Here is a 27,695-nt window from a genome sequence, read left to right as displayed (position 1 = left end):
TCTTGGAGCTGTGTGCAGGCTGAGGCTCCTCGCCCAGTCCTCCTTCCCTCTTTCCTTTCACAGGCATTGGGCCAGCATCACAGTCGGAAGCCTCTCCAATTCCCTCTCCCTCTAATCCTTCACAGGCATTCTCCCCAGTAAGTCTCTTGAACTTCTAACTCCATCTGACATCTGTTTCCCAGAGGACCTGAACTGACCTATTGATGTACAAGAATAAGCATTCTCAAGTACTGTGAAGTCTTTGCTTTGAGTCATGAAGTATTTACTGATTTGAGACTGTAGTGTACCAAATTAATGTCCATATATGAGAGATTTCTGATGCAACAAGCTGTTCAGGAATAGTGCACATGAAAGTGGATGTGAAAGCCGCTCAGTCTGACTCTGCGACCCCGTGGATTATACAGTCCATGGAGTTCTCCAGGCCAGAATACTGGAGTGGGTAGCTCTTCCCTTCTCCAGGGCATCTTCCCAACCCAGGGATCAAACCCAGGTCTCCCACATTGCAGGCTGGTTCTTTACCAAGGAAACACTCTAATTTCTGTGACACCATATAACTGAGGTATCAGTTTCTTCCTTTGCCACAGTCCTCTTGCCAGTGCCACATATTTAATATTTCAGGATAAATCTTTTCATACTTCTAATGTGGGTCCTCTATTGCCACAATATCTGAATTGTTTGGGCCAAAGTCTATGGTTAATCTTACGCTAAATGATGAAGAACTGGGGCTAGCAAGCAGTTGTAATCACAGTTGTGTGATATTTTACATTTATTCCTGGTTTGTGATGCCATAAAGATAAGACTCCTCCTTTACTTTACCAAAGTTATCAAGTTATTTACTTGGGGCTCAAGATGGGGCTGTGGCCCAGGAGTAGAGGTGGAATCTAGAAAGGGTGGGCAAGAATCAGAGACTCAGGTGAGGGTCAGGGGTGGGAGGAAGAATTCAGTGTAGGATAAGGGTATCTATTGCCCACATTATTTGGTAATTTAAAATAAAGCTGAATAGGGGCTTCCCTGGTGGCTCAGTGGTAATGTGGGGGACACGGGTTTGATCCCTGGTATGAGAAGGCCTCACATGCCACAGAGCAACTAATCCCATGTATCACACTGTTGAGCTGGTGCTCCAGAGCCTCGGAGCTGCAACGTGAGAAACCACAAAAATGATAAGCCTGCACACAGCAGCTAGATGGTAGCCCCTGCTCTCCATAACCAGAGAGAAGCTGACACCGCAATGAAGACCCAGCACAGCCAAACAAGATTAATAAAATTGTTTTTTAAAAAGAGTGGAAAAAATAAATTGGATTTAAACAATAAAATAAAGCTGAATGGTTAACATTGCTTTTTAACTGCAAAGCTTTGCACAAATACAAACTTGGGATTGCCACAACTTCTAGATGAGACACATTTAACTGTACATGGGCCAAAGATTTCAATTACTACGTAAGGTTTATATTAACACTATATTTGTAGAATTACTTATAGGTCTTATTTCTGTTGATCATTTTGTTTTTTTTTCTCCAGTTACTGTAATAAGACCATATAAATTATAATTCTGGCCCTCTCCTAATTCTCTCCCAAATTCGTGTCCCAGTGGGAGACTGATCTAGGTAGACAATGGGCTCTCTTATCCATAGAGTTGATTGAGGTCAAGAAAATTTGAGAATATTGATCCAAGAGACTTTCAGGCATGACTTTCTAAGTACTTTACTACTGCTCTTTAAGCAAACTTGCACAGAAGAGGATTCACTTGTACTCCCTGGTATTACGGGAGGCCCGGTATGATGTCTTCTTCCCATCAAGTCCTGCCCTGTTTGTGATTGGTCTCCTCCTCCCTGGTGGCCCCCAGACACATGCAGCTGGAAGAACATGTGTATCACACTATGCGGCAATGCTCCGTCCACTTCCGACTATGAGGCTATCTCTCTACTGCTATGGCCTGCCCATGATCCAGCCTTGTTAAAATCATCAGGAATCTGGCAGGTCTCATCAGTCCTGCTGCCTTGAGGACTGAGATGTCTAATTGCCCCAGTGCCTTGTTCCCAGCAGAGAAGGAATTTGGGGGTGAACTGACACCTGGTGACCTGGCCACATGATGGTGCCCTTGTTCACTCCGAGGCTTGGTCTTCCCTGTGCAGACACCTGGGGTTCACGAACAAGTCTCCTGAACAGAGTTCATAGGCCATCGTTCCTTCCATCTTGGCCTACATGCTTTTGGCTCAAGGCCTTCTGGTGTTCGCTTCTCAAAGGCCTGGCCGGTCACCTCCCCAGGGCACAGCCCCCCACCCCCACCCCCAGCTGGTGTGGACTGCAATGAGAACAGGCGGCTGCCATCCTGAGTATCCAGAACTGCGGTTCTTTATCCTCCTTCCATTTCCCTCCTCTGGGCTCTGAGGACAGAGTCCCTGTCTCCCTCTCTCAGTTACTGGGGACACTTCTTTTAGGTGAAAACCCTACCCAGTTAGACGCTAGAGGGACCAATAAGTGGAAAAAAAAAAAAAAAAACAGGAGAAGTACAAAATTGCATTTACAACTTAACCCTAGCTAGGTAGAGAAAAGAAACGTAGAGAGAAAGTCCTGGAAGGAAACATGCCAGAAATCGGAATAAATGCTCCTCCTGGATGATAAGCTCGTAAGTCGTATTTTTACTGCCCCCTTAGCAGCCTTATGTGCTTTCTAAATTTTCTGCAGCGGCCACATATCGTTGATGAGCAGGAAAAAAATGGTGCAAAATCCTAGGGAACAACACAAAATATACTGTTGAAAACCACTGCAGGGACTCCCCTAGTGGTCCAGTGGCTAAGACACTGCATTCCCAGTGCCGGGAGCCCAGGTCTGATCCCTGGTCAGGGAAGTAGACCCCACATGCCGCAACTAAAGACCCTATGTGCTACAACTAAGACCCACTACAGCCAAATAAATATTTTTTAAAAAACCCACTAAGTCCATTTTAAAAAAAATAGAAAGGAAGAAAGAAAATCCCTGTAAAGCAGGTGAATTTGTACTGGCAGAGAATGTGCACGGAGACCAGAATTAAGAGCCCTGCAGCTTAGTGTGGCCCTGTAACCTGAGTGTGACCCACGGAATATGAAAAGAGGCGTGTGTGCTTGCCGGTGGTCGTCCCTAAAGGGTTATGGTAATGCCTTTCTCCTTCCTTCTCTCCTGATGGCTGGAAGGTGGAAGTAAGAGAGAGCGAGGCTCAGAGATGGGAGCGGGAGTCAAGGGCAGGTGACTCTCAGAAATGAGAGCGCAGCTCAGGGTTGGGGGAAGAATAGGGTACAACCCATGAAGAGGTGAGCCCCAGAGACGGGGTGAAGCTCAGGGCCAGAGAGAGGCTGAGATGTGGGCCAGAAGCAGTGAAAAGAGGTGTGGAAACAGATCCCTTCACATACTGTTTCACACACTGAGATCAGTTTCACACACTACTCAAGAGTTAGAAAAGAAAAACAAAATAGAAAGTCTGTCTCAGGCCCACATTTGATAAGACTGTCCTGGCAGAGTTGTCAGAATATTGTGCTCCATTCCAATTTCAATTCATTCAAACAGAAGTGGACTGTTTTGTCTGTGGACATTTTGCTCTTCAAGAGCAGCTTGAGTACCCTTCAGAGGAAGATGAGAACCCTGCCTGGCAATGACACCATGCCCAATTCTCAGCAAGGAGTCAGGTTGGGAAAAAGGACAAAAATGCAGAGAAAGGCAGGCACAAATCATTTCTTCTTCGAAAGAGGGAAGGGAGAGGGGAAAGAAATCATGTCTTCAAGAGAAGAAAGGAAAATTGATCAAGTCCTCTAAAAATTTTAAAGATATTCTTAGAAATACTGGCATCACACTATTTTCCCCAACTCTATTCTAATTTCTGTGTCTATTCTTATTATGTGAGTCTGTAAGTTCTTACTAGAATCCAGTCATTAGCAGCATGAAGAAGAATCTGGAATCTTAACCAATCAAACAGCAACCAACCAATATGTGCTTAAGTAAAACCAAAGTGACATATGAAAGGAAATCTTGATTATATTTTACTGGTAAATTAGAGTTTCAAAGTTATATTAACTCTGTTAATATAGGCAGTTACTTAGTATTCTAAAAAAACTTTACTAACAAACATCGGAGTAATAATGTAAAGCAAAGAGCAATGATATGTTGAGTTTTACGCAAAAATTTAGCAAATTATCTCCATCCTCCAACCCCCATCTCCATAACTGGCTAGCCAACATAGTGGGGGGTCATCAAAAATAATAACTCTATGTGTTGAGCATTTGAGAGTCATTTAATTCTTACAACGACTGTGTGAGCCAAATATTACTACTTCTATGTTGCAGATGAGGAAGGCAAAACTTAAGAGATTAAGTAGCCTCAATAATTAGTAGACATGGGAAAAACTGAAGCCAGACATGGCTGACTCCAAAACCTGGGCCATTAACCTCTACTGCTCTGCTATCTAAAAGTTAACTGTCTCACCAGGAATTCCTTGAAACAGACAGCGAGACACAATGAATAACTTTAGATTTACAAAGTGTTTTATGGCTCACAATGTACTTTCAAATATGTTGTTTCAGCTTATTATTCATTCTGTGAAGGTCAGCAGCTCAGATACGATCATGTCCCCACTTTCCAGATGAGTTAGCTGAAGGCCAAAAGTTCATTTGACTGTTTCAGCGTTAATCATGAGAGCTAAAAGTCAGCGATGTCCACAAGACCACCCCTGAGAACAACTGCAAGAGTAGGGATCTGAAAGACCATTCTTGGCTTCCATAGTTTCCCAGAAGGACTCTGAGAATTTGCTGAAAGCTGCTGCACTGATGGTTATGGTTGATTACAGTGAAAGCAGAAACAGATGAGGATCAACTACAGGATGAGGTACCTGGGGTGGCGTCCAGCGGGGTCCCACCCCTGGAGCTTCCAGCTGCCTCTCCCAGCAGAGCTGTGAGCAGTGCTCATTTGTTCTGGAAACCACGTGTCACATACACGCTGAAGGCAGCGCCTCGGTGGCCTGAGTTTTACTGGGACTTGGTCACGTAAATACTGCCTGATTGGTTGATCTTTTAAGTTTTATCTTAAAGCCTGAGCAACTTTGACCTAAAGAGGTAAGAAGTGGGAATTTGCCACAGCCTTGACTGAGTTTTCACCTAGTTTGGAAGCTGCTTTAGGAGAAACACATCACTGCCTTGTGACTTTTGGTCAAAACCAGAGGAGAGAAGAAAGAGCAAGAAGTTAAGAATGAACAGCCAGGGAAGGTCCCAGCCAGCACCAGCAGTCCTGGAATCCCTCTGCACACAGTCCAGACAGTAACAAGCAGCTGGGGCTATTAATAGTTGCTTTGCCTTTTCAGTCTTTTGTTTCCCTTGACAATGACGCCTTCAGTCTTTTAGGAGGAGTGATTGCAATTATAAATAAAACTAAGGACGAGAGAAAATAATTTATTTTCTTCCCTTCTCCAAATGAGGCAAGGAGGTCAAACATGTGAGAGAACAAAATGAAACAATCTCAGCATGTAGATGAACAGCACCTGTTTAAATAACTGCACTTGAGATTCTATAAACACAGTGAATATGGGTCAAGTAGCATGTGGCTTTTTGGAAACTGTTTAATGGATCCTTAGCAGCAGCCTAGGGACAGAATCTAAGTGGTGACAACTGTGAATGCTGGGACACAGTTGGGTTGTGGGAGAGACTAATATTGCTGATCTTCAGACCAGGAGATTAATTAGGTTTAGATGAAGAAAATGTCTGGAATTCATAAATACCAGTGGAGGGAAGGCGTGAATGGCCAGAAAGTTGTTATTCCTCTGCTTAGCTTTTAGCAGAGTCTGAGGAATTTGCTCGGGTTATTTGAGAAATTCTTGAGGTACTTATGATATAATTGGGCAGAGTTTTTAATAGCTCTGCTTGCCATCCAGATGCGAATGGCTGCAAGATTGTTGTTGTTGCATGCATCCTCAATTGTTTCTAAGTCTTTGTGACCCCATGGACTGTAACCCACCGGGGTCCTTTTTCCATGGGATTCTCCAGGCAAGAGTATTGCAGTGGGTCGCTATTTCCATCTCCAGGGAATCTTCCCCATCCAGAGATCAAAAATGTATGTCTTGCATCTCCTGCTTAGCAGGCCCCCTGGGAAGCCCCACCATGGGTAGGAGCTGTTAAATGAGTTTTCCTTTACATGGTCTCCAGGGCTGTTTGGGAGTGTGACTGCCTGACCGAGCAATACGCTGCAGGGGGACACCAAATCCTCAGCCTCTTTTCTACTGTGAAGGCAGATTAATCCCCAGCCCCCATTTCCCTCCCTGACCGTCTCAGAACCTTAGATTCAAAACCTTCTGTGGTATGACCACAGGCTCTCAGATGGAGACAGAGCCCAAGAAGGCCCTGTAACCCCCAAGGATGTTTGTCTCCCCGACCCTTCCCACTCCTCAAGGGCTCTGCCCACTATTTGCTTGGCCTCTCAGCAACCTCAGAAGCAGCAACAGAGCTTCGGCCAGGTTTAGAGACACTCCGCCAAGTACGCAACCTGGAGAGCACTGAACAGGCCTGTGTGCCTTCTAGAACTGCTCCACCCGCTCTGCCCTGGACACACCCTCCTCTTGAGGTTTTATGCTCAGTGTCAGCTTTGACTGCAGAAGGGAAGTGAGTCCCTAAAAACATGCCCTTCTGGTCCTAGAAGTGTAGGTTGCTGAAGTGAGACAGGCGGATCCGGGCTGGGTGCCTTTAAAAGCCAGCACTGTGATCACTGCCCTGATGAGTGAGTCTCAACCCTGGCTGGACGTCACAATCATGCAGAAAGCTTAAACACCAGACAGAAACACCGCGCCTAGATTTCACTCCTGAGACTTAATCATCTGGGGTTAGGGTGCTGCCACTGGCAGGTTAATAAGGAATCACGATAGTTCTCATCTTTAGCTGGGGCTGAAAATCTAGATCTAGATGATGATCAGATTGTATGGTTGTAGAAAAGAATTCACTGAGGTAGTATCAGTCACTGTTCTCCCTTTTGTGCTCAGGGGAAAGAGCAAGGGAAACATGTTTGGGAAGATAATGTCTGCTGTGAGGTGGAAAAGATGCCTCAACCTTTCACTGGAGGCAGTACAGAAGTCGGGACCTGCCTTCTGCCTGCAACTTTACAGACAAGAGTTGACAGATATATTTAAACGCTTTGAGGTGTTCTTTTTTTTTTTTATTGGAAAGTTTTTTGGGATAGTTGTGGGTTCACATGCAATGGTAAGAAATGATACACATTCCATGTGCTCTTTACCTAGTTTTTTTCCAAACAACATCTTGCAAAACTATAGTACAGTTCTACCACCATGACACTGGCATTGACGTATCTGGTGATCCTGACATAATCTGCTGATCGGATTTCCCCAGGCACATTTGTACTGCGGATTTAGTCATATGCGGTTTTATTGCATGTCAATTCATGTGTTCATAACCACAGTCAGGATATAAAACAGTTCCATCACAAGGATTCCTTTCATAACCACACTCACCTCCACCCCCTTCCTATTCCTCTAACCCCTGACAACCACTACTCTGTCATCTCAAAGGCTTAGGTAAATGGAACCATACAGAATGCAGTCTTTTGAGACTGGTTTTTCTTATTCAGCATAATTCCATGGAGATGCATCCAAGTCATTGCATGTATCAAGGGGATTGCATGAAGCATGCACACCACAATATGTTAAGCTGTTCACCCATCAAAGGATCTCTGGGCCGATTCCAGTTTTTAGCTATTATGAATAAAGCTGCTACGAACAATCATTTTTATGTGAAGTTTTCATTTCTTTGGAATAAACACCTAAGCGTACAAGGTTTAGTTTTGTAAGAAAATTCCAAGTGTGGTTGTATCATTTCACGTTTCTAAAAGCAATGGGATCCAGTTTTTTTCACAGGCTTGTCAGAATTTGGTATATTGGCTATCCTTTATTTTAGCCATTCTGATTGGTGTGTAATAACATTTCATTGTGGCTTTAATTTTTATTTTTCTTATGTCTAATGACATCGAACATCTGTTCATGTGCTGTTTGCCATCTGGATATCCTCCCCAGTGATGTGTCTGTCAGGTTTTTTGCTCATTTTCTAAATGAAATGGTGGTTGTTTGTGCTGTTGAGTTTTGAGAGTTCTCCGTGTATTTTAGATACTGGTTCTTTGTTGAATTCATGTAATTTTTAACAAGTTATGCATGAATACATGATTACACTGTGACTGTAAAAATAACACAGTAGAATAATATTTAGCAAAATAATATGAAATTCCCCCTCGTACCCTGCTAGCCAATCCTACTCACACCTGTAGGGGTAACCTTTTTACAGTTTAGTTCAGACCTTTTTTTAAACTGCTCATATGCAAAATGGGTTTGATCTCTATACATTTTTCTGTAACTTGCTTTTTTTAAAAAACTTGACATGACAGAAAACACATAAATATGTTATTTTTTCTTTAATCATTCAGCTTTTCAATTTTTCTGCAATCCAGAAAGAAATATAACAACACCTCCTAACTCCAGGAACCTGAAAGTTTAGAACATTGTTTCCATGAGCAAAATCTTAAACTGGAACAAAAAGTGGAGATAACTCAGGACTGCCATGCCGCATCACGGGAAGAAGGCGCCTTCCACGTGTGTACAGGGCCAAGAGCCCCAGTTGCCTTCCCTGCCTCTGTCACAGCTAACTAGGGAGTTTCCCGCCTACCTGAACTCGTTTCAGCCTCAGCAGAACCGCCAATTGGACACAAACTCCCTCAGTGTCCCGCCAGCTTTAACACACTGTCAGCTCCCCACGGGGGTTGGGAGCAGGGTCTAGGGTCTAGCCCAGAGTACCAATGTGCCCGCAGGTAAGGGTGGGATCCATCTGCTCCTTTCCTTCTTTCACCCACCCCCAAGAGAAGTCCACTCCAGGACAAGCAAAAAAATCAGCCCTTTCGTCTCACTGCCTGGGAAACACATATTTCCTGGTGAAAAGACGAGTACCACGCTGTCTGTAACATAAGTGAGACATAGTGAGTGGAGACATTCATGTTTCTGAGCTGCTCTGGTATTAGAAGAGGTAGTGCAATGTAATAATAGTGACCGTTTTACTAATCTGTCTTTGCAAAAGAGGTAAAAAATTTGAATTGACATCATTACTTCCATTCATGGGATATAACAAACAATATATGGGGGGAAAGCCTCGCCATCCTTAGCAGGCTAGATTAAACACACACACACACACATACACACATTTGATATATCTATTCACTTAAATACTACTGAATGAATGTGGTGGGTCAGGAATGCTGCCAGGCAGTGAGATAAAAAAGTGACCATTCACAGAGAATTCTAAAATTTTCAGCAGGGAAGTGATCTAAACACTGGGCCTTCTTGCCCTTATGGTTTATTAAGGCCTTCTGGAAACTTCCACAGAGGAAGAAAATCTGCAGAACATCTGCAGAACAAGGTGGACTCATGAGAAAACAGCAGGGTGCCTATGAAAGAAGGTGCTAGCACAGCGGTCTGAAATTTCAAAGCTGTTTTCCTGGGCTTACAGGGTGCTTTGTCACAGAAGAGCATGGGGGAGGGTGGTGCGTGGGGGGAGGAGAAATCAGTTTAACAGAGACCAAAACTAAGAACTTTCTGGAAATGGAAATGATGGTGGCATGAATGTGAGCATTTTCTCTGTATCCAGAATTTGCCAGATGAGCTGGTGTCTCAAAAAGTTGGTTAACAGATGTTTTAAAGATTTTTTCCCCCCTCTTTTCAAAAGATGTTCTGGCAGTGTCCTTAAAAACAGTCCAGGCCTGGACAGCCTGGGTCTCATTCCGGTTCTGCCCCTGTCACAGCTAACATTTTGCCATCTGGTAACTTGACGATGGCAGCTTCCTTGATGGATGGCTCTGTCCTAGACTGAGAACATTTGGTTTTCAGTGATGTCATTAGGACAACCGCAAATGTCTGCCACTTTCACAAACGATTTTGAAGACAGGGTGACACAAGAGATGCTACTGTGCTATGAAAATGTTAAGAGCTCCATTTTAAAAATGTTTTTTAGTTACTGACATTTGAAATGCTAGATGCTGTGTTTGAACAATCTTAGACAATGAAAATACACTGTGATGACATGCTTGGTACTTCCTTCTCCGTGGATCGTTTCACATTAACCAGGGACAGTTACTGGTTACCGTCACATTTATTATTGGCTAAAGGCTGCTGCTGTTCTCAGTCGCTCAGTCGTGTCCGGCTCTTTGCAGCCCAGTGGACTGTAGCCCACCAGGCTCCTCTGTCCCTGGAATTTTCCAGGCAAGAATACTGGAGCAGGTTTCCATTTCCTACACCAGGGGATCTTCCCGACCTGGGAACTGAACCTGCATCTCTTGCGTCTCCTGCGTTGGCTGGCGGATTCTTTACCACTAGCGCCACCTGGAAAGTTCCATTAACTAAAGGCAAATTGCTGCAGAATTAAAACTTGATGCCAAGCTGCACACTGACTGTGTTCTAATCACTTCATGTGTAATTTCATGTAATACCAAAGCCCTCAGAATTTACTTGTACTCCCTATCTTCCCTCTGGCTATAAGACTAAATTAATTTGTATTGAATTATTTTTTTTCTTAGATAATTCCCATTCCAAACCTTTATGAATACAAGTGTTATTAGGTATCTAGTTATTTTGAGAAGCTGATAGATAAAACATGTAGTTCAAGACAGTCTAGAACTTTTTCAGGGTAGCAATTAGGTCAAAGAACTTATTTGTTGAAGGAGTTTTGGGATAAGGGTGGGTGTACACTGTCTATCTTTAAAAGGGGTTGGGGAAAGGCCTTTAAAACAACTGCTAACTAACTTCTTAATTGAAATACCAGCTCATTTGAGAAATTCTCAGAACAGGGGAAACACTCACATACATACCACTACCACCTCCATTTCCAGAATGTGGAATAACTTCATACTTCTAATTCAATGTCAGAATGTTTTTTCTTAGTGTTTTCTAGGGCTTACTGATTAAAAATTCTCCTCTTATATTAGTTAGCTCTAAATCCAAAGCTTCCAACGAGGTACTTTACCTGAGAATTTCTATTAAATAAAAAACAACTACCTATAGAATATAAAGAAATGAAGAGAACAAAGGAATCACTTGGCTCAGAATAAAAGGGGAAATGATCATGAATGATTATTCTTAAGAACTGCAAAAAGACAGATATTTTGCTGTATTGCTATTGTTTATTAGAAAGCACTTCAACTTCATTTATTAAGTGTCCAATTTGTACTTCAAACAACCCTTTCTTCATTTTTCAGTTGCTAAAAATGTATCCATTCTTCAAGACCTGGCTCAAGTGCCACCTTCTCTCCTAATCTGTTTCTTCATCTCCTGAGGCACATAGATGATTTTGTCTTATGTTTCCAAATTTAAAAAAAAATGTACCTGATGCAAAATAGGTTCCCTTGAACCTCATTATTTTGTTCACTACTACAGTCTCACAGTTTAACATACAGAAATCTGTTGCATTTTCTTATGCTAACAATGAAATATCAGAAAGTTAAGGAATCTCATTTAAAATTGCATAAAAAACAAAGTAAAACATTTAGGAATAAATCTGATGAAGGAGGTGAAAGACATACCTGCTGAGAACTGTAAAACATTAATAAAGGAAACTGAGGACAATTCACAGAAGTGGAAAGACAGCCCATGCTCTTGGGGTAGAGGAATTACTACTGTTAAAAATGGACATGCTACACAAAGCAATTTTCAGATTGAATGCAGTCCCTATCAAGTTACCCATGACATTTTTTACAAAACTAGAACAAATAATCCTAAAATGTATATGGAACAAAAGACCTAGAATTGCCAAGGCAATCCTGAGGAAAAAGAACAAAATTGGAAGCATAATCCCTCCAGATTTCAGACAATACTACAAAGCTACAGTAATCAAAACAGTGTGGTACTGGCAACAGAATAGAGAACCCAGAAATAAATCCACACATCTATGGTCAATTAATCGTTGACAAAGGAGTAAGAATATACAGTGGGGAAAAGACAGTCTCTTCAGCAAGTGGTAGGGAAGCTGGGTAGCCACATGCAAATCCATGAAGTTAGAGCACTCCCTTACAACACATACAAAAAAAGCTCAAGATGGCTTAAAGACTAAAATATAAGACATGAAACCATGAAACTCCTGGAAGAGAACATAGGAAAAACATTCTGTAACATAAATTGTACCAATGTTTTCTTATGCCAGTCTCCCAAGGCAAAAGAAACAAAAGCAAAAATAAATAAATGAAACCTATTCAAACTTCTGAAGTTTTGCACAGGAAAGGAAACCATAAGCAAAACAAAAATAACCTACAGAATGGGAGAAAATATTTACAAACAATGCAACCAACAAGGGCTTAATTTCCAAAATATACAAATAGTAACACAGCTCAATAGCAAGAAAACAAACAACCCAATAAAAAAACGGACGGAGGACCTAATTAGACATGTATTCAAAGAAGAAATACAGATGACAAATAGACACATGAAAAGATGCTCAACATCACTAATTATTAGAGAAATATAAACCAAAATTACAATGACATATCACCTCATACAAGTCAGAATGGCCATTATCAAAAAGTCTACAAATAATAAATGCTGCAGAGGGTATAAAGATAAAGGAACCCTCCTACACTGTTTGTGGGAATGTAAATTTGTGTAACCACTATGGGTAATAGTACAAAAGTTCCTTTAAAAAATAAAGTTACCATATGATCCAGCAAACCAACTCGTAGGCATACATTTGGAGAAAATTAATTCAAAATGATACACGCACCCCAATGTTCATAGCGGCACTATTCATAACAGCCAAAACATGGAAGCAACCTAAATATCCGTTGACAGATAAAGAGGATGTGGTATATATATACAATGGAATATTACTCAGCCAAAGAAAGAATGGATTGGTATAAACATGGATGAACCTAGAGATTATCATACTAAGTGAAGTAAGTCAGACAAAGACAACTATCACGGTATCACTTATTAAGTAGAATCTAAAATCTTATACTAATGAACTTATTTACAAAGCAGAAACAGACTCACAGACATAGAAAGCAAACTTGAGGTCACCAAAGCGGGATAGGAAGATGTGGTATACATGTGCAATGGAACATTACTCAGTCATACAAGGAATGAAGTGTTACCATTTGCAGCACCATGGATGCTGAAGGGTGTTATACTTAGTGAAAGATGTCGGACAAAACAGACAAGCTCTATATGTTATCACTTATGTGGAATCTGAAAAATAAAACACATGAGTGAATATAACAACAGTTAACAATAGCAACAACAAGACAGACTCACTGATACACAGAACTTGTAGTTACCGGTGAGGAGCAGGAAGGAGGGAAAGACAAAATAGGGGTAGGCAACTAAGAGGTACAAACTACTATGTGTATAATAAATAAACCACAAGAAAGTACTGTACCATACAGGAAATATAGCCAACACCTTACAGTAACTATAAATGGAGTATGTGAAACTGTGAAAGTGAAAATCGCTCAGTTGTGTCCGACTCTTTGCGACACATGTCCATGGGATTTTCCTTTGCTATACAGTCCATGGGATTCTCCAGGCCAGAATACTGGCGTGGGTAGCCTTTCCCTTCTCCAGGGGCTCTTCCCAACCCAGGGATGGAACCCAGGTTTCCTGCATTGCAGGTGGATTCTTAACCAGCTGAGCCACAAGGGAAGACCTAAATGGAGTATATTCTATATAAATTTTGAATCACTATGTTGTATACCTGAGTAAATCAACTATTCTTCAATTAAAAAAAAAAACTTGGGAAAATTCCATACCAAAATCAATTGGGGGTAACTAACTAAAATTCTTCAAAAGAATCAAGGTTATGAAAGATAAGTGAAGACCCAAGTACCATATAGATTGATGAAGATTAAGGAGAAATGACAACTAAATGTAATATGATACCCTGGAACAGAAAAAAGAGTGTGAAAAATGAGAAATCCAAGTGAAGTTTGTAGTTTAATTAATAGTATTGTATTAGTGTTAACTTCTTGGTTTTTAGTGTACCATGGTTAAGTAAGATGTTTGGGGCCCAATGAATGGAATTTTCTGCAACTCTTCTGTAAGTATAAAATTATTTCAAAATAAAAGTTTTAATAAAAAAGGGGAAAGGGGCATTTATAAAAATTACACATTCCTAGGTCTCTCCTCACACTTAATAAAGCAGATCAAGCATGGAAATCTGCATGTTAAATATTCTCCTAGGTGATTCCACTGCACATCAGATTTTAAGACTCCTGATTCCATGTACTTTGATAAATGCTTTGAAAATTAGAACCATGTTTGAAAAAATGAACAAGAATGTATTCATGCATTACTTGTATAGCTAAAAAGAATATGAGATGAGTCAAAGTTTCTCAACTTGGGCTTGATGTCAGAGTAACCTGGGACATTTTTAAAATACCCAAGGATCAGGGCACACCCCAAATAAATTTTTTCAGAGTCTCCAGGAGTGGGATGGCTTTTCCAGGTGACTCAGTGGTAAAGAATCCACCTGCCAATGCAAGAAGATGCAGGAGATGCAAGGTTGGGATGATGCCCTGGAGAAGGAAATGGCAACCAGCTCCAGTATTCTTGCCTGGAAAATGCCATGGACAGAGAAGCCTGGTGGGTTACAATCCAGGGGGTCGCAAAGAGTTGGACACGACTAAACAACTGATCATGCACCAGAAGTGGGATCTGGGCATAAGCAGGTTTAAAAGATGCAAGATACTTTACTGCTCTACTGCACTTAAATTTTTTCCTCAAATTCTCAATGTCTTGTGAATTACTTTTTACTCAGAAAATGTAACACTGAGATTATTTTAAAAGAGAATGAGCTCTTGGTCCTTGTTCATAATGAAAGAAGAGGGAAACCTGGTTCTCTCATTCTCCAGGAAGATATCCGCTCTATTTCAGGCTGAGGACAAAGTGTTACCAGCTTTCTAAAGGTCAGTTAGTGAAGACATCTGCTCAGTTCTTTCTGAAACACAGAATTGCTCAACCCACATATTTACATGGTTGCAGCAAAAGTACCCATGTATTAAGCTGATCCAACCCTACACCTTTCCAGCCAAGTGCCTAGACCAAGCTGACATATGACCCTAGCTAGATCTGACAGAACTTTCCTGGGACTTTTTTGCATGTGAGAGAAAATACAGCTCATCTTTCTTTGGGACCTGCACTGTAAATATAAACTTGCGGAAAAAAATTGTCTTTTCTCCCCAGTTATTGCTAAGTAATACACTCATGTTCCCACTGGCATATGATGGTGAGAGAATTATAAAATACATAGATCACACACAAACACACTGTCAGTAGTGATTCCCTTCTTGGTAACAGAGTGGAAGTTGAGAGGGAGAATAAACTATTTTTTATAACTCGGTATACATACTTCAGTGTTTTTTAGAAAATTGTCAAAATCAATAAATCATTATGTTACCTGAGTAATTAAAACTTCACGAGGGTCAGAAACTTTCATCATAACAGTTTCTGAAATTCCATCAATAGTCTCCATTCATTAAAGTCTGGCTGATTCACAGAAATCCTCTTTTGGGAATGCATTAAAATTTAGAGTTCATGAAAAGAGGCTTTAGGCTGATTTTCTCAACCTGTGGTCTACTGATCCCCATGCAGTTTTATGGATAAAATTCAGGATTCCCAGGTGGTGCTAGTGGTAAAGAACCCGCCTGCCAATTCAGGAAAAGACGTAAGAGATGCAGATTTGATCCATGAGTCAGGAAGTTCCCCTGGAGAAGGGAATGGCAATTCACTCCAGTATTCTTGCCTGGAGAATCTCATGGACAGACGAGCCTGGCAGGCTACAGTCCATGGGGTCACAAAGTCAGACATGACTGAAGTGACTTGGCATAGCATGCAGGGAGTCTATGGGCCTGGAAGGGAATAATTGTATTTCACTAACCTCTTTGAAATTTAGAATTTCCTTCAATTAAAAATGTAGACATATTAACGCACATATATGGAATCTAGAAAGATAGTACTGATGACCCTACTTAAAGGGCAGCAAAGGAGACACAGACACTTTGGACCCAGAGCGGGAAGGAGAATTAGGATGATATGAGAGAACATACACATTACCATGTGTGAGACAGCCAGCCAGCAGGCGTCTGATGTGTGCCGTGGGAACCCAGAGCCAGAGCTCTGGGACAACATAGAGCGGAGGTGGGGAGGGAGGTGGGAGCGGGATTGAAGAGGGAGGGGACACACGTGTACCTAATGCCGATTCACGTCGAAGTATGGCAAAAACAATCACACAGTGGTCGAGTAATTATCCTCTAATTAAGAAAAAAGAATGCAGACAGCAAACCACAGTAACAGACAAGGGTATTTATATCTCCAACAGAAATCATACCCATTCATTAGTTCTTGCAGATACCTCAAAATACTGTTTCTGCTCATCACTACATCAACATCACAGTCGGCAGTAAGCCGGCTGCTCGGCCATAACTTAAAGAAGCACCTGTGCTTAGTCGCTCAGTCGTGTCCGACTCTCTGCGACCCCATGGACCGTAGCCCGCCAGGCTCCCTGTCCATGGGATTCTCCAGGCAAGAATACTGGAGAGGGCTGCCATGCCCTGCTGCAGGGGATCTTCCCAACCAGGGATCGAACCCAGGTCTCCCACACGGCAGGCAGTTTCTTTACCATCTTAGCTACCAGGAAAGCCCAAAAAAGCATATTACTGTATCATAAATTTGATTTAATATTTAGGTAACTGTATTTTTAAATAATTATTTTTATTTTTTCCCTATAAGTGGTGCTTTTAATGCATCTAAAGCATTATTCTTGGGAACTTTCCTGGTTGTCCAGTGGCCAAGACTCTGCACTCCATTGCAGGAGGCCCAGGTTCTATCCCTGATCAAGGAACTAGATCCAGATGCTGCAACTAAGCGTTCACATGCTGCAAAGATCCCACAGGCTGAAACTAAAAGATCCCTCTGCAAAAAATGCTGCAACAAAGATTGAAGATCCCACATGCCATAGCTGAGTCCCAGCCCAGCCAAACACATAAATAAATAAAACATTATTCTTAGAAAAGGCCTGGAGACATCAACAGATTCCCAAAGAGGTTCATGATACAAAATAAGTTAAGAAATTTTACTTTACAGCAAAATAAAACTAAAGTTCAGATATATAAAGTTTTAATGTCAATAAATAATTCTTATGCCAAGAAAGGTAAGCAATCTTATATGGAATCAACCTAAATATCCATCAACAGATGAATGGATATAGAAGATGTTTGTATATGTCTATTGTATATATACAATGGAATATTACTCAACTATTAAAAAGAATGAAATTTTGCCATTTGCAGCAACATGGATAGACTTGAAGGGCATTATGCTAAGTGAAATGTCAGACAAAGAAAGACAAATCCTGTATATCACTCACTTGTGGAATCAAAAAAAACCCAAAACTAGTGAATATTACAAAAAGGAGGCAGACTCTCTGGTACAGAGAACAAACTAGTGGTTACCAGTTAGGACAGGGAAGGGGGCGGGGCAGTATAGGGTAATAACTATAAATGGAGTATAGCCTTTAAAAACTGAATCACGATATTGCAAATCCGTAACATAGAATATTTTACATCAACTATAATTTTTAAAAATGAGCAAAAAACCCCACTAACGTTAATTTAACAGATAAAAGAAATAACGGTCTTTTACTCCTGCTATGAGATTAGTAGTCTATATGTCAACCAAGTTTTTTTTATTTTGTAAAAACCTAGCATAAAGAAAGGGTCACAAAAAGTTGGATACAACAAAGCGACTGAGCATAAAGAAAATAATACCACAGTCATCTAGAGATAAACCATTTTCCTAAAACTCTAGAAGTATCTTTTGTTTAGAAAGAAGACTTCAGTGAAAACCAATTTTTACAAGAAACATGAGTTTTTCCTTTTAATCAAGCAAGCAGTATTTGACAAAGCCCTTATTTATGATATTTTTCCTCTTTAAATGACAAAGAGGGTGTCTGGGAATTTCAACAGCATTGTTCTAAGCAATAGACCCAAATCCCATTTTATGTTTCTGAATCTTAAACAGAGGAACTGGGATTCATACAGCCAATCAAAATGATGAGATATGTACAAATACTCACTTTAGGAGTCCAGGGTTATTGCCTGGAATGTATTAAGACTTGTGGCCATTTTCTACCTCAGGAAGGACATGAGATCTTGTCCTTGATCCTGAGAAGGACGATGTCAGAGAACTGAGCAGTAACTCATTCGCAGTTGTCTGTGTCAATACATTCTAGGGTATCCTTGGGCTTTAAAAAGTTCATAGAAGGACGGCAGGGAGGAAAATAAAGGACAGCAGAGATTGGTGAGTGGTTAACTGCTGGAGCTGAGGAGAGGCTGCCATATCATGTGTCGTCTCAGTGTACAGAGCGTGTTGTGTAATCCCTCTGCGTGTCCCTCAGTGAGACACGTCCTTTGCACCCATGCTGAGTTGCGTAAGTTAAGACTTCAGTGTTTCATTTTGCCTTATCGGTGAGGATGCTGTTTATGATGCAAGGGCATCAAGACTTACAGGCTAGAGGAACACCACGCATACTGTCCTCCTCTTCCTCACCTCTCAGGGGTCTGAGTTTGCAGCAAGTTGCTGTGCATCTTGGGTGACCAAAGGAGGGCTGGGAAGTCCCATCTGAGAACCAAAAGGAGAAGGACCAGGGTGGAGGACTGTCAGGGCTCAGGTGTTCAAATGTATGGCACCAACTGGCAGAGATGCTGCATGTTCTCGAAGTTTGTCTGCTTCTGACCATCCAGGCTCCATAAGCCATGTTCATTAATAAATAAGGAGGGATCCACCAAAGACACTGCAAGTGAGGCCTGTGGACAGGAAGCATCATCCAGGAGCTGGTTAGCAAGCCCGGTTCTGGGGACTCCCCGTGACCCTGTGGCTAAGATGCCATGCTCCCAGTGCAGAGGGCCTGGTTTTTGACCCCTGGTCAGGGAACTAGATCCCACATGCTGAAGTGAAGAGTTCACATATTGCTGTTAAAGATCTCGCATATTGCAACCAAAAAAAAAAGATCCTTCAAGTCACAACTAAGACTTGGAACAATTCAATATTTACTATATTTTAATATTAATATTTAAATTATTAAATGCATATTAATATTTATTTATTAACAAATATTTTAAAAGAATTCGAGATTCTTGGGCCCCAGGCCAGACTTCCTGAATCAGAATCTCAGGAATGGAACCCAGGAATCTGCGTTTTAACAAGCCTCCCAGACGATTTTTAGGCACACCAAGGCTCGAGGAGCCCTGACCTAGGCAACCACCAACAGACTACTCTTCTGAAGAAGGATGTCACTGTGTCACCGGCAGCATGATGATGTGTTTATTAAGTGGCCGAAGCCCTACCCCAAAGGGCACCAAAGCCAAGATCTTATTGGAAATAGAACAAGGGGGAAAATCCATTAGCTTTTCTTTAGATTGCTCATGCTAAATCCATGCCAGTGAGTTTGCAAAACATGCCACCCCTCTCCTATGACTAATTGTTTTGAAATTGCAGGCAAGAGGAGAGGTGGAGTAGTTCAGAGAATTCAGCCAGAACAAATTGTTTAGGTAGTTTGAAATTTTTTCTGGTCATTCCATTGACTTTGTCTAAATAAGTTGAGAGCCAGGACAGGATCTTACTCATGCTTTTATTACTAGCAACTGGCTCAGAGCCTCGCTTACTATAGCTGATCAATGAATGTTGAAAACTGAATAAATGAATGAATGAAATTAAATGAAGCTTTTGTCTTTATTTCCATGTATTAGTTTTATATTGCTTCTCAAACAAATTACCACTATTTTAGTCTCTTAGGCAACAAAAAATTTATTATCTTATAGTTTTCCATGTCAGAAGTCTAGAATGAGTCTCACTTGGTTAAAATCAAGGTGTCAGCAGGGCTGCATTTCTTTCTGAAGGCTCTAGGGGATAATTCACATCCTCCAGCACATGGACAGTTGGGAGAACTCAGTTCCTTATGGTTGCAGTACTGAAGTACCCACTTCTTTGCTGACTGTCAGCTGGAGGGGCTTGCCTTGGTTCTAGAGGTTGCCCGTGTTCCTTGACTCATGACCTCTTTCCTCCAACCTCAAAGCCATAAACAGGGGGTTGGGTGAGTACCTCTCAGGCACTGAATCTCTCCTGGAAAATTCCAATTCTGACATGTCTCTCTGACTTTTGCTTTCTCCCACTTTTAACAGCTTATACAGTTAGATGCATCCTAGTCAAATAAGATCCATATCAAGATTCATAATCCTCACTATATCTGCAAAGTCTCTTTTGCCATGTAAGGTAACATATTTAATTCTACAAATTAGGACATGTACAACTTTGAGGGCCACATTATGCCTATGACACACTATTGGACAAAGTATATTAAAATCACCTGATTCCCAAGAATTTGGTGGGGAACGGATATGATATTCTTATAGAATGCATTGGCACAGGTATAAACACCCAGAATTGGCCCTTTGTGAGATGATGAATTTAGAGAAATTTATAGCTTTCTACTATCAACACTTTTAAAATTTTCCCTCCTATACCCCCTCCTTCTTCTGTACAGAGCTAGACAGCACCCAAGCTCTTAACCCTTCCAACTCTTTCCTTTTCCTGCTTTCCAATCAAAACATAATAGAAATAGTTATTGATTGGTTTACTATATACTGAGTATTTTCAGACAAATTATCTCATTAAGTTATCATATGATCTAAATTCAGTAACTGTATTCTCAATTTAGAGGAAGAGGAGGTTTAGAAAGTTTAAACAGTTCATTCAAGACAGTAAATGGTAGAGCTCAGATTCTATTACAAGTCTCTCTTTTTAACCATTGCAAATCCTATCTCCTTGTGATGGCTCATTTACATATTTCCTTTACCCCAGGAAATAAACAGTAAACTTAATTCAGGCTTATATATTCACTAGTTGATATGGAAAGAAATATATATTAGTCAGGATTCTCCAGAGAAATAGAACCAGTAGGATATATCTATATATATGTAGCTACATATATATGAGGAATTAGCTCATACAATTGTGGGTATACAACCTGCAAACTGGAAAACCTGAAAGTTGGAGGCGTAATTTGAATCCAAAGGCCTGAGACTCATAGGGGTCAGTGACATAAATTTCAGACACAGTCTAAAGGCCCTAGAATATCTAGGAGAATCAGAAGCAATGATGTCTATGAGCAGAATATGGATGTCCCAGAGCAAAGCTACCCTTCCTCCACCATTTGTTCTATTTGAGCCCTCAATGACTGGATGATCCATCCATGTCGGTAAGAGCACTTTTCTGGACTCAGTTTGCTAACTCAATGGTAATCTCTTCTGGAAACACCTTCACAAATATATCTGAAAATAATATTTTTCAGCTATGTGGGTATGCTTAGCCAATCAAATTGACACATAAAAATAACCATCACAGGGCCTTTCATAACAAGATCTCAAGCTGTAACAAACAATCCCAAAGGTGAAAATCAAGGCATCTTGTGATGGGCGGGGAGAGGAAATTGAAACATCTGGTTTCACTTGGTCACATATATTTACAAAGCCCAGCAGAGCAGAAGTTTAAGGGAAGAGCACTAGAGAATTATTTTTCATCTTTTCTACACCAGAAAAAAAAAAAACAAAGCACTTGTTGTTTGTAGTAAGAAGGTCTAGGGGAAGTCTCAAGAAACTATTTCTATAGATGCAATATTTGAACAAAGTCCCCTCACTTCTAGACTGAAATTCTATTTCTACCAAAATTGTATTCAAATTGGTCAAAACACTTCCTTAATGTGGGAATCTGCAAACAGAAATAAGAACAATTGAGTAATGAGTTATTTTTCCCCTCTTTTGATTATTTAACCATTCTTTGTCTAGTTGTATTAATCAGCATTCGGTGACTCATTATTCGTAAATACAGATAGAATATTTTGCTCTTTGCAGACACCATGGTAGCTATAGAGATAAAATGGAGGGATAAAAAATTCAGCCACAGATTGAGATGTACTCAGCAGCCAGCAATTAAAATATGACATGCTCTCATCAGGGTACAATCTCATTTTTATCCTTATCTTGGATGATACCTTAACCAAGAAACCCCAAGGAAACATGGATTTAGTTTTAAATGACTTGTTTGTTTGGAAGCCTAGTCTTGTCCCTAAGAGATTAATTTTTAATTGTCTCATGAAGGGCAGGACAGCCCATTTCCCTTTTGTTCTACTATTCATGAAAAGGAACTATGATCCTGGAGAACAGGGGCCAGACTGTAGTTCCTGCCCCCCACCAAAGACTGTTTCACCCTTACATAACTTTCCTGAAAGAGCAATCCAATCTAACGTTTCCATGACTTAAACTGAAGTCATAAATGAGTGTTTATTGTACTGTGTGTTTACCAGGCATATAATTTGCTGTGAATAATAATGCTATAGCTATGCCAAGTGTTTGTAGTTTAATTTTTTTTTCTTTTTTGCATTAGCAGGGCTGGCTCAGTGAAAACGATAATTTGAGTGAGCTTGTCTTCACCCATTTCTTCTCTTTCAGCCCTAATTGACTCCTATGATACCAAGAGGACATAGGATGCTATTGGATCCATTTTTTACATCTATCACTTCCAGACTTCACCTACTTAGAATGTGTTTTTCCAGGGCACATTATGTGGCTCTGGAATTTGTATTACTGATTTTAAGCTCCCATTCCATAAAACCTCCTGTCCAGTTTGTCTCTTTTTTCAAAACTTAGCTCTCTAGTAGATAGATAAGGAACCAGAGGCAGGGTCGAGTCTATAGCTTAAATATCTATCTGTATTCCCAAGCTCTAGGTCACTGCCTCACTATACTAATAAATAAGCACACTCAAAACCATGTCAATAGTAATAACATGCATTTGTATAGTATTTAATGTGTGCTAAGCGACTATATATACAATTGTCATGTATTAACTCATTTTCTCTTATGGCAACTCTCTGAGGTAGACACTAATGTTGTACTCACTTTACAGATGAGGAAATTAAACCTGTTAGTTGAACTAATGAATGAAAGATGCAAAGTTACCACATGTAAGTAAATGGATCACCTTGAGACAATCCATCTGGGGTCTGGAAAGGTACTTGGCGGTGAAGGAGTCCAGTGTGGGAGAGGACAAGTCTTTTAAATCCCTTCAGTGACACAGTGTCCAGCTTATAGTTTTTAGGAATCTCTCTTTGTCTGTGGTCTTGCTTCAGACGACTCTGCTTCAGCATTTTTCTAATTTTAAGGAGTTCCAGCAGTTGGGATGTTGTAAACATGTTTTCCCAGGTCACGTAAGTTCCAAGGTGAAGTCACAGCTCTGCAATCCAAGGATCCCATGGAAAATAGTAGAGGTAAACAGAGGAAGCTGTGTAGACAGCTCCAGAAGCCTGTGGGTCAGTCCTAGGCCAGGGTCTTCCTCTTGGATGCAGGGTCTCTGTATTAGTTTTCTATCTACTTGACACATTGCCGCATTCTCAGGAGCTTAAGCTAACACCACACATCATCTCCCACTCTGTGGATCAGGGGGCTAGGAACGGTTTACCTGGGCCTCACAGGCTCAGTCAGAGTCCTGCCTTTGCTCTCGTCTGACAGCACACTCAGGGTGCTGGCACCTGGAGGCCTGAGGCCCGCGCCTTCTTGCTGCTCATTGACCGGCAGCTGCCTCAGTTGCTTGTCTCATGAACCTCCCAATACAGCCCCCATTTCTTCAAAGTCAGCTACAGAGTTTCTAGAATGAGTGAAGTGAAAGTCGCTCAGTCGTGTCCGACTTTTTGTGACCCCATAGACTATACAGTCCACGGAATTCTCCAGGCCAGAATACTGGAGTGGGCAGCCGTTCCCTTCTCCAGGGGAATCTTCCCAACCCAGGGATCGAACCCAGGTCTGCTGCGTTGCAGGAGGATTCTTTACCAACTGAGCCATCAGGAAAGCCCCTGTAGAATGAATATGCGTCACCAAAGTGGACCTGCATCTGCTCACCGGCTGCGCAACAAAGCCAGTTTATTGGTACCAGTTTGTGGAGAAGGGAAGTACAGGGTTTATATTATGCTCGAAAGACCCAAACTTCAGGGAGGCTTTTCAACTTTTTAGTTTATACCGGAGGATAGCTGATTAGGAATGCTATGATAGTTTCAGGCGAACAGGACAGGCCCTAGCTGTACACACACATGCATCCATTCTCCCCCACACTCCCCTCCCATCCAGACTTCCTCACAGCACTGACAGCGCTCCACGGGCTGTACGGTAGGGCCTTGTGATTATCCACTGTAAATACAGCAGAGTCTGGGGCCTCCCTGGTGGCGCAATGGTAGAGAGTCTGCCTGCCAATGCAGGAGACGTGGGTTCGATCCCTGATGCGGGAAGATCCCACATGCCGCTGAGCAACTAAGTCTGCGTGCCACAGCTATGGAGGCTGTGCCCTAGAGCCCGTGAGCTGCAACCACCGAAGCCCGTGAGTCCTAAAGCCTGTGCTTCACAGCAAGAGAAGCCACTGCGATAAGCAGCCTGCACACAGCAGCTAGAGAGGTAGCCCCCACTCGCCACAGCTGGAGAAAAGCCCAAGCAGCAATGGAAATCCAGCACAGACACAAATAAACACACATACATAATAAAAATACATCAAGAAAATACATATAGCACAGTATACATGCCAATCCCAAACTCCCTAACCATCCCTTCCCAGGAAAGCATTTAAAGGCAATATTTGGGAGTGAGAGCTTCAAGAGTCATGACTTCCTTCTGATTGGTTAGTGGTGAGGTAACAGGGTGGTGATTCAAGAATTTCAACCATTCTTCTGGTTCAACCACTCTGGAGTCTCTGTGCTTATGCTCAGCATGTAGTCACCATCTGCCACCGTGGGCGGGTAGCTGGCTGGGGAGGGTGTCTTAGTTGCTGTGGAAAAAGAGGACTCTGTTTTAACTGCTGAACTTCTCTTGTTTAATGACTTTTCCTTTGTTTCTGCATTCCTTCCCTTCCCTATTTAGTAATCGCCTATTTTCCTTTTTGAAACTCAGGGAAGGCCTAGAAGACCAAATCCTATTTTCTACAAACAAGAAATGGGGGACATGGAGAGGCCATTGTACCCAGAAGGGCCCTCTAAGCAAGACATCCGATTGTGATCACTGAAATCGTTACCTGAAAAACTGGGTTTGTCTCTTGTTGGATACTAAGTTAAAAGACATAACTAAGCCAAAGATGGGGAGAAAGAAGGATTTATTACTTGCAACAAGGAAGGAGAACACTGGGGATCTTTCTCAGAGCAAAACGGGAAGTTTTAAGCTAAGGACATATGCATATTCATGAAGGGGCTCGGGCAGTCAATGGAGTTTAAGCTTTAGTTAATGAAGTTACAAGGGTCAGAAAAGGTCAATAACATCATTTCTTAGGTTCCAGTTGTCTGACACTTTGTGACCCCATGGACTGTAGCCTGCCAGTCTTCTCCGTCCATGGAATTTTTCAGGCAAGAATACTGGAGTGGGTTGCTATTTCTTTCTCCAGGGGATTTTCCTGACCCAGGGATTGCGTCTCTTGCATTAACAGGCAGATTCTTTACCACTAGCACCAGTTGAGAACCTGCTTTGTTCCCTTAAGATCATTATCTGTTCAAGGGCAAGCATTGTGTTCAAGCTTAGATCACATAATGGCTTAGGACAAAAATGGCTTCTGTTATGTCAGGAAAGTCATGCCTGATTCTCTTGCTCTAGGGAGCCCCTACGCTATTTGCCTAGAAGGTGACATTCTCTCACTTTGGCCACATTCTACTGTTGGCAGTCACGGGTCAGCCGGTATTCAAGCAGAGGACATGAGCTCCAGACCGTGGGACTGTGATGGACCACCGCAGAGTCTCTCGGGACCCTCTTGAAGGAAGCCCTGTGACACCTCAGAGAATTGTTCGGTGCACTCACCTACAGTGTGAACGGGTGAGATCAGGAGCCCTGTCTGACCTGCTCAGGAAGGTATCTGAAGTCCAAAACAGTGCCCCTCCTCAACGAACGTCTGTCTGTGAGTGAATGATTTCTGGTGTCATGCATGTGATAAAGAAGGGGAATAAACATGATGGGCAAGAATAAGACTTTACACATCTGATGTGTAAAGATGTCTCTTCACTCCTAGCTAACCAGTCTGTCTTCTACAACAGAAGGTTATAGGTGAAGAAGCTGTTTAGAAAATTGAGCCTGGAGATAAGAGAGGAGGGGAAAAGTCTCCTTTTCTGGTAGACAGAAACCCAACCTGCTCTCAGGAGGGCTTGGAGCCCAGGCTCCCGGGTTGTTCTGGGAGGCTCTGTTGTCATAAACTTTGAAAGTGCTGTAAAGACACTAACAAGGGTGCTGTGTCTGTCTGTCTTTTTAATAGTATTTATAACTTAAAAATCCTCAGGAAGAGTTTTCTTTGAGTTGCATTCTCCTGGTAGCAACACTGGACACAAAGAGAAAACAGATGGAAAGACAGAGAGACTGAAACGATAAGGAAAAATTTTAGCATTAATGCAGCTCAAAGATCCAGCTAAAGATTAAGACCGGATATGGCTTGGAGCACCGAGGACTACACTGTTTTCCCTAGAGTGTTTCCTGTGAGGCCTGTCTCGCTGTACTAAATCTGACCCAGGCTGTGAGGCTGTGGGCAAGCAAACGTGCAGAAGCAGGGACACGAGGAGGAGAGCACAGCAGACAGTCAGGGTGTGACCCTCACCATTAATTTAAAATGTGCAGAAACAGGGCAGAAGTTTGATTGACAAATGGTCACGCTAGACAAATTCAACATGGAAAACACTGCTGTGGCTGTGTTCACATGCTAGTGTGTTTGTCTCCAAGGGTAGACACAGGCATTCAGGAAAGCACACCCAGCCTCACTTCCTATGAATCACACGGTTATGAAGGGGAGAAATGAGGAGTTAAGAGGGAAGAAAAAAATATTAGACTTTTCCTACACGGTGACCTAGACAGTGTGTTGAAAAGCAGAGACATTACTCAGTTGACAAAGGTCCATGTAGTCAAAATGGTCTTCCCAGTGGTCACACATGGTTAGGAGAAGGCAGAATGCCAAAGAACTGATGCCTTTGAGTGGTGGTGCTGCAGAAGACTCATGCAATTCCCTTGGGCAGCAAAGAGATCAAGCCCGTCAATCTTAAGGGAGATCGACTCCGAATATTCACTGGAAAGACTGACGCTGAAGCTGAAGCTCCTGTATTTTGGTCATCTGATGTGAATGGCTGACTTAGTGGAAAAGTCCCTGATGCTGGGAAAGACCGAGGGCAGAAGGAGAAGAGGGTGACAGAGGAGGAGTTGGTTGGATGGCATCACCGATGCAAGGAACATGAACTTGGGCAAACTCGGAACATGGTGGGGGACAGGGAGACCTGGCGTGCTGCAGTCCACAGGGTCGCAGAGTCGGACATGACTGGGTGACTGAACAACAACAATAACAACCCAAGATGCGTGAAAAATAGAGGGATCAGAACTCAGAGACTGCCTTTGGCCTCCTCTCCAGCAGATTTTCTAAATTCTAACTGCACAGAAATTTTCAAACAGGACAAAAGCTCTATTTACAGGCTGATCCCTCACGAAAACTTACAAATCACAACATACTGTATAACGAAGAGGTAGGCCCTGAAATCAGGCCAGGAAAAACTCTAAGAGGGAGGGATTTATTCCCAAAGAAGAAACAGTGACCACAAAAAACAAAACACAGAA

The 27,695-nt window shown here is 41.8% G+C and overlaps 1 protein-coding gene across 15 annotated transcripts in view; it reads right to left on the bottom strand.

The window, feature by feature from the left end:
• The window catches only part of LOC122704944 (SH3 domain-binding protein 1-like), a 90,346-nt gene that overhangs the window by 44,163 nt on the left and 18,488 nt on the right, over window positions 1-27,695 (bottom strand). For 2 of the 15 annotated variants that reach the window (XR_006343992.1, XR_006343998.1), the window contains one exon: window positions 24,596-24,897. The exons of 12 other annotated variants lie outside the window; for them this stretch is intronic. The gene's annotated coding sequence lies outside the window, so the exon portion shown is untranslated. Of the gene's footprint in view, window positions 1-17,447; window positions 18,656-24,595; window positions 24,898-27,695 lie in introns of those variants that run through there. One more of the 15 variants, XR_006343991.1, reaches the window with a different exon arrangement.

The sequence above is a fragment of the Cervus elaphus genome, chromosome 12 (assembly GCF_910594005.1).
Source record: "Cervus elaphus chromosome 12, mCerEla1.1, whole genome shotgun sequence".
Lineage (NCBI taxonomy): Eukaryota > Metazoa > Chordata > Mammalia > Artiodactyla > Cervidae > Cervus > Cervus elaphus.
The sequence above is the reverse complement of the archived record's forward strand: the minus strand, read 5'-3'. Positions and strand labels throughout refer to the sequence as shown.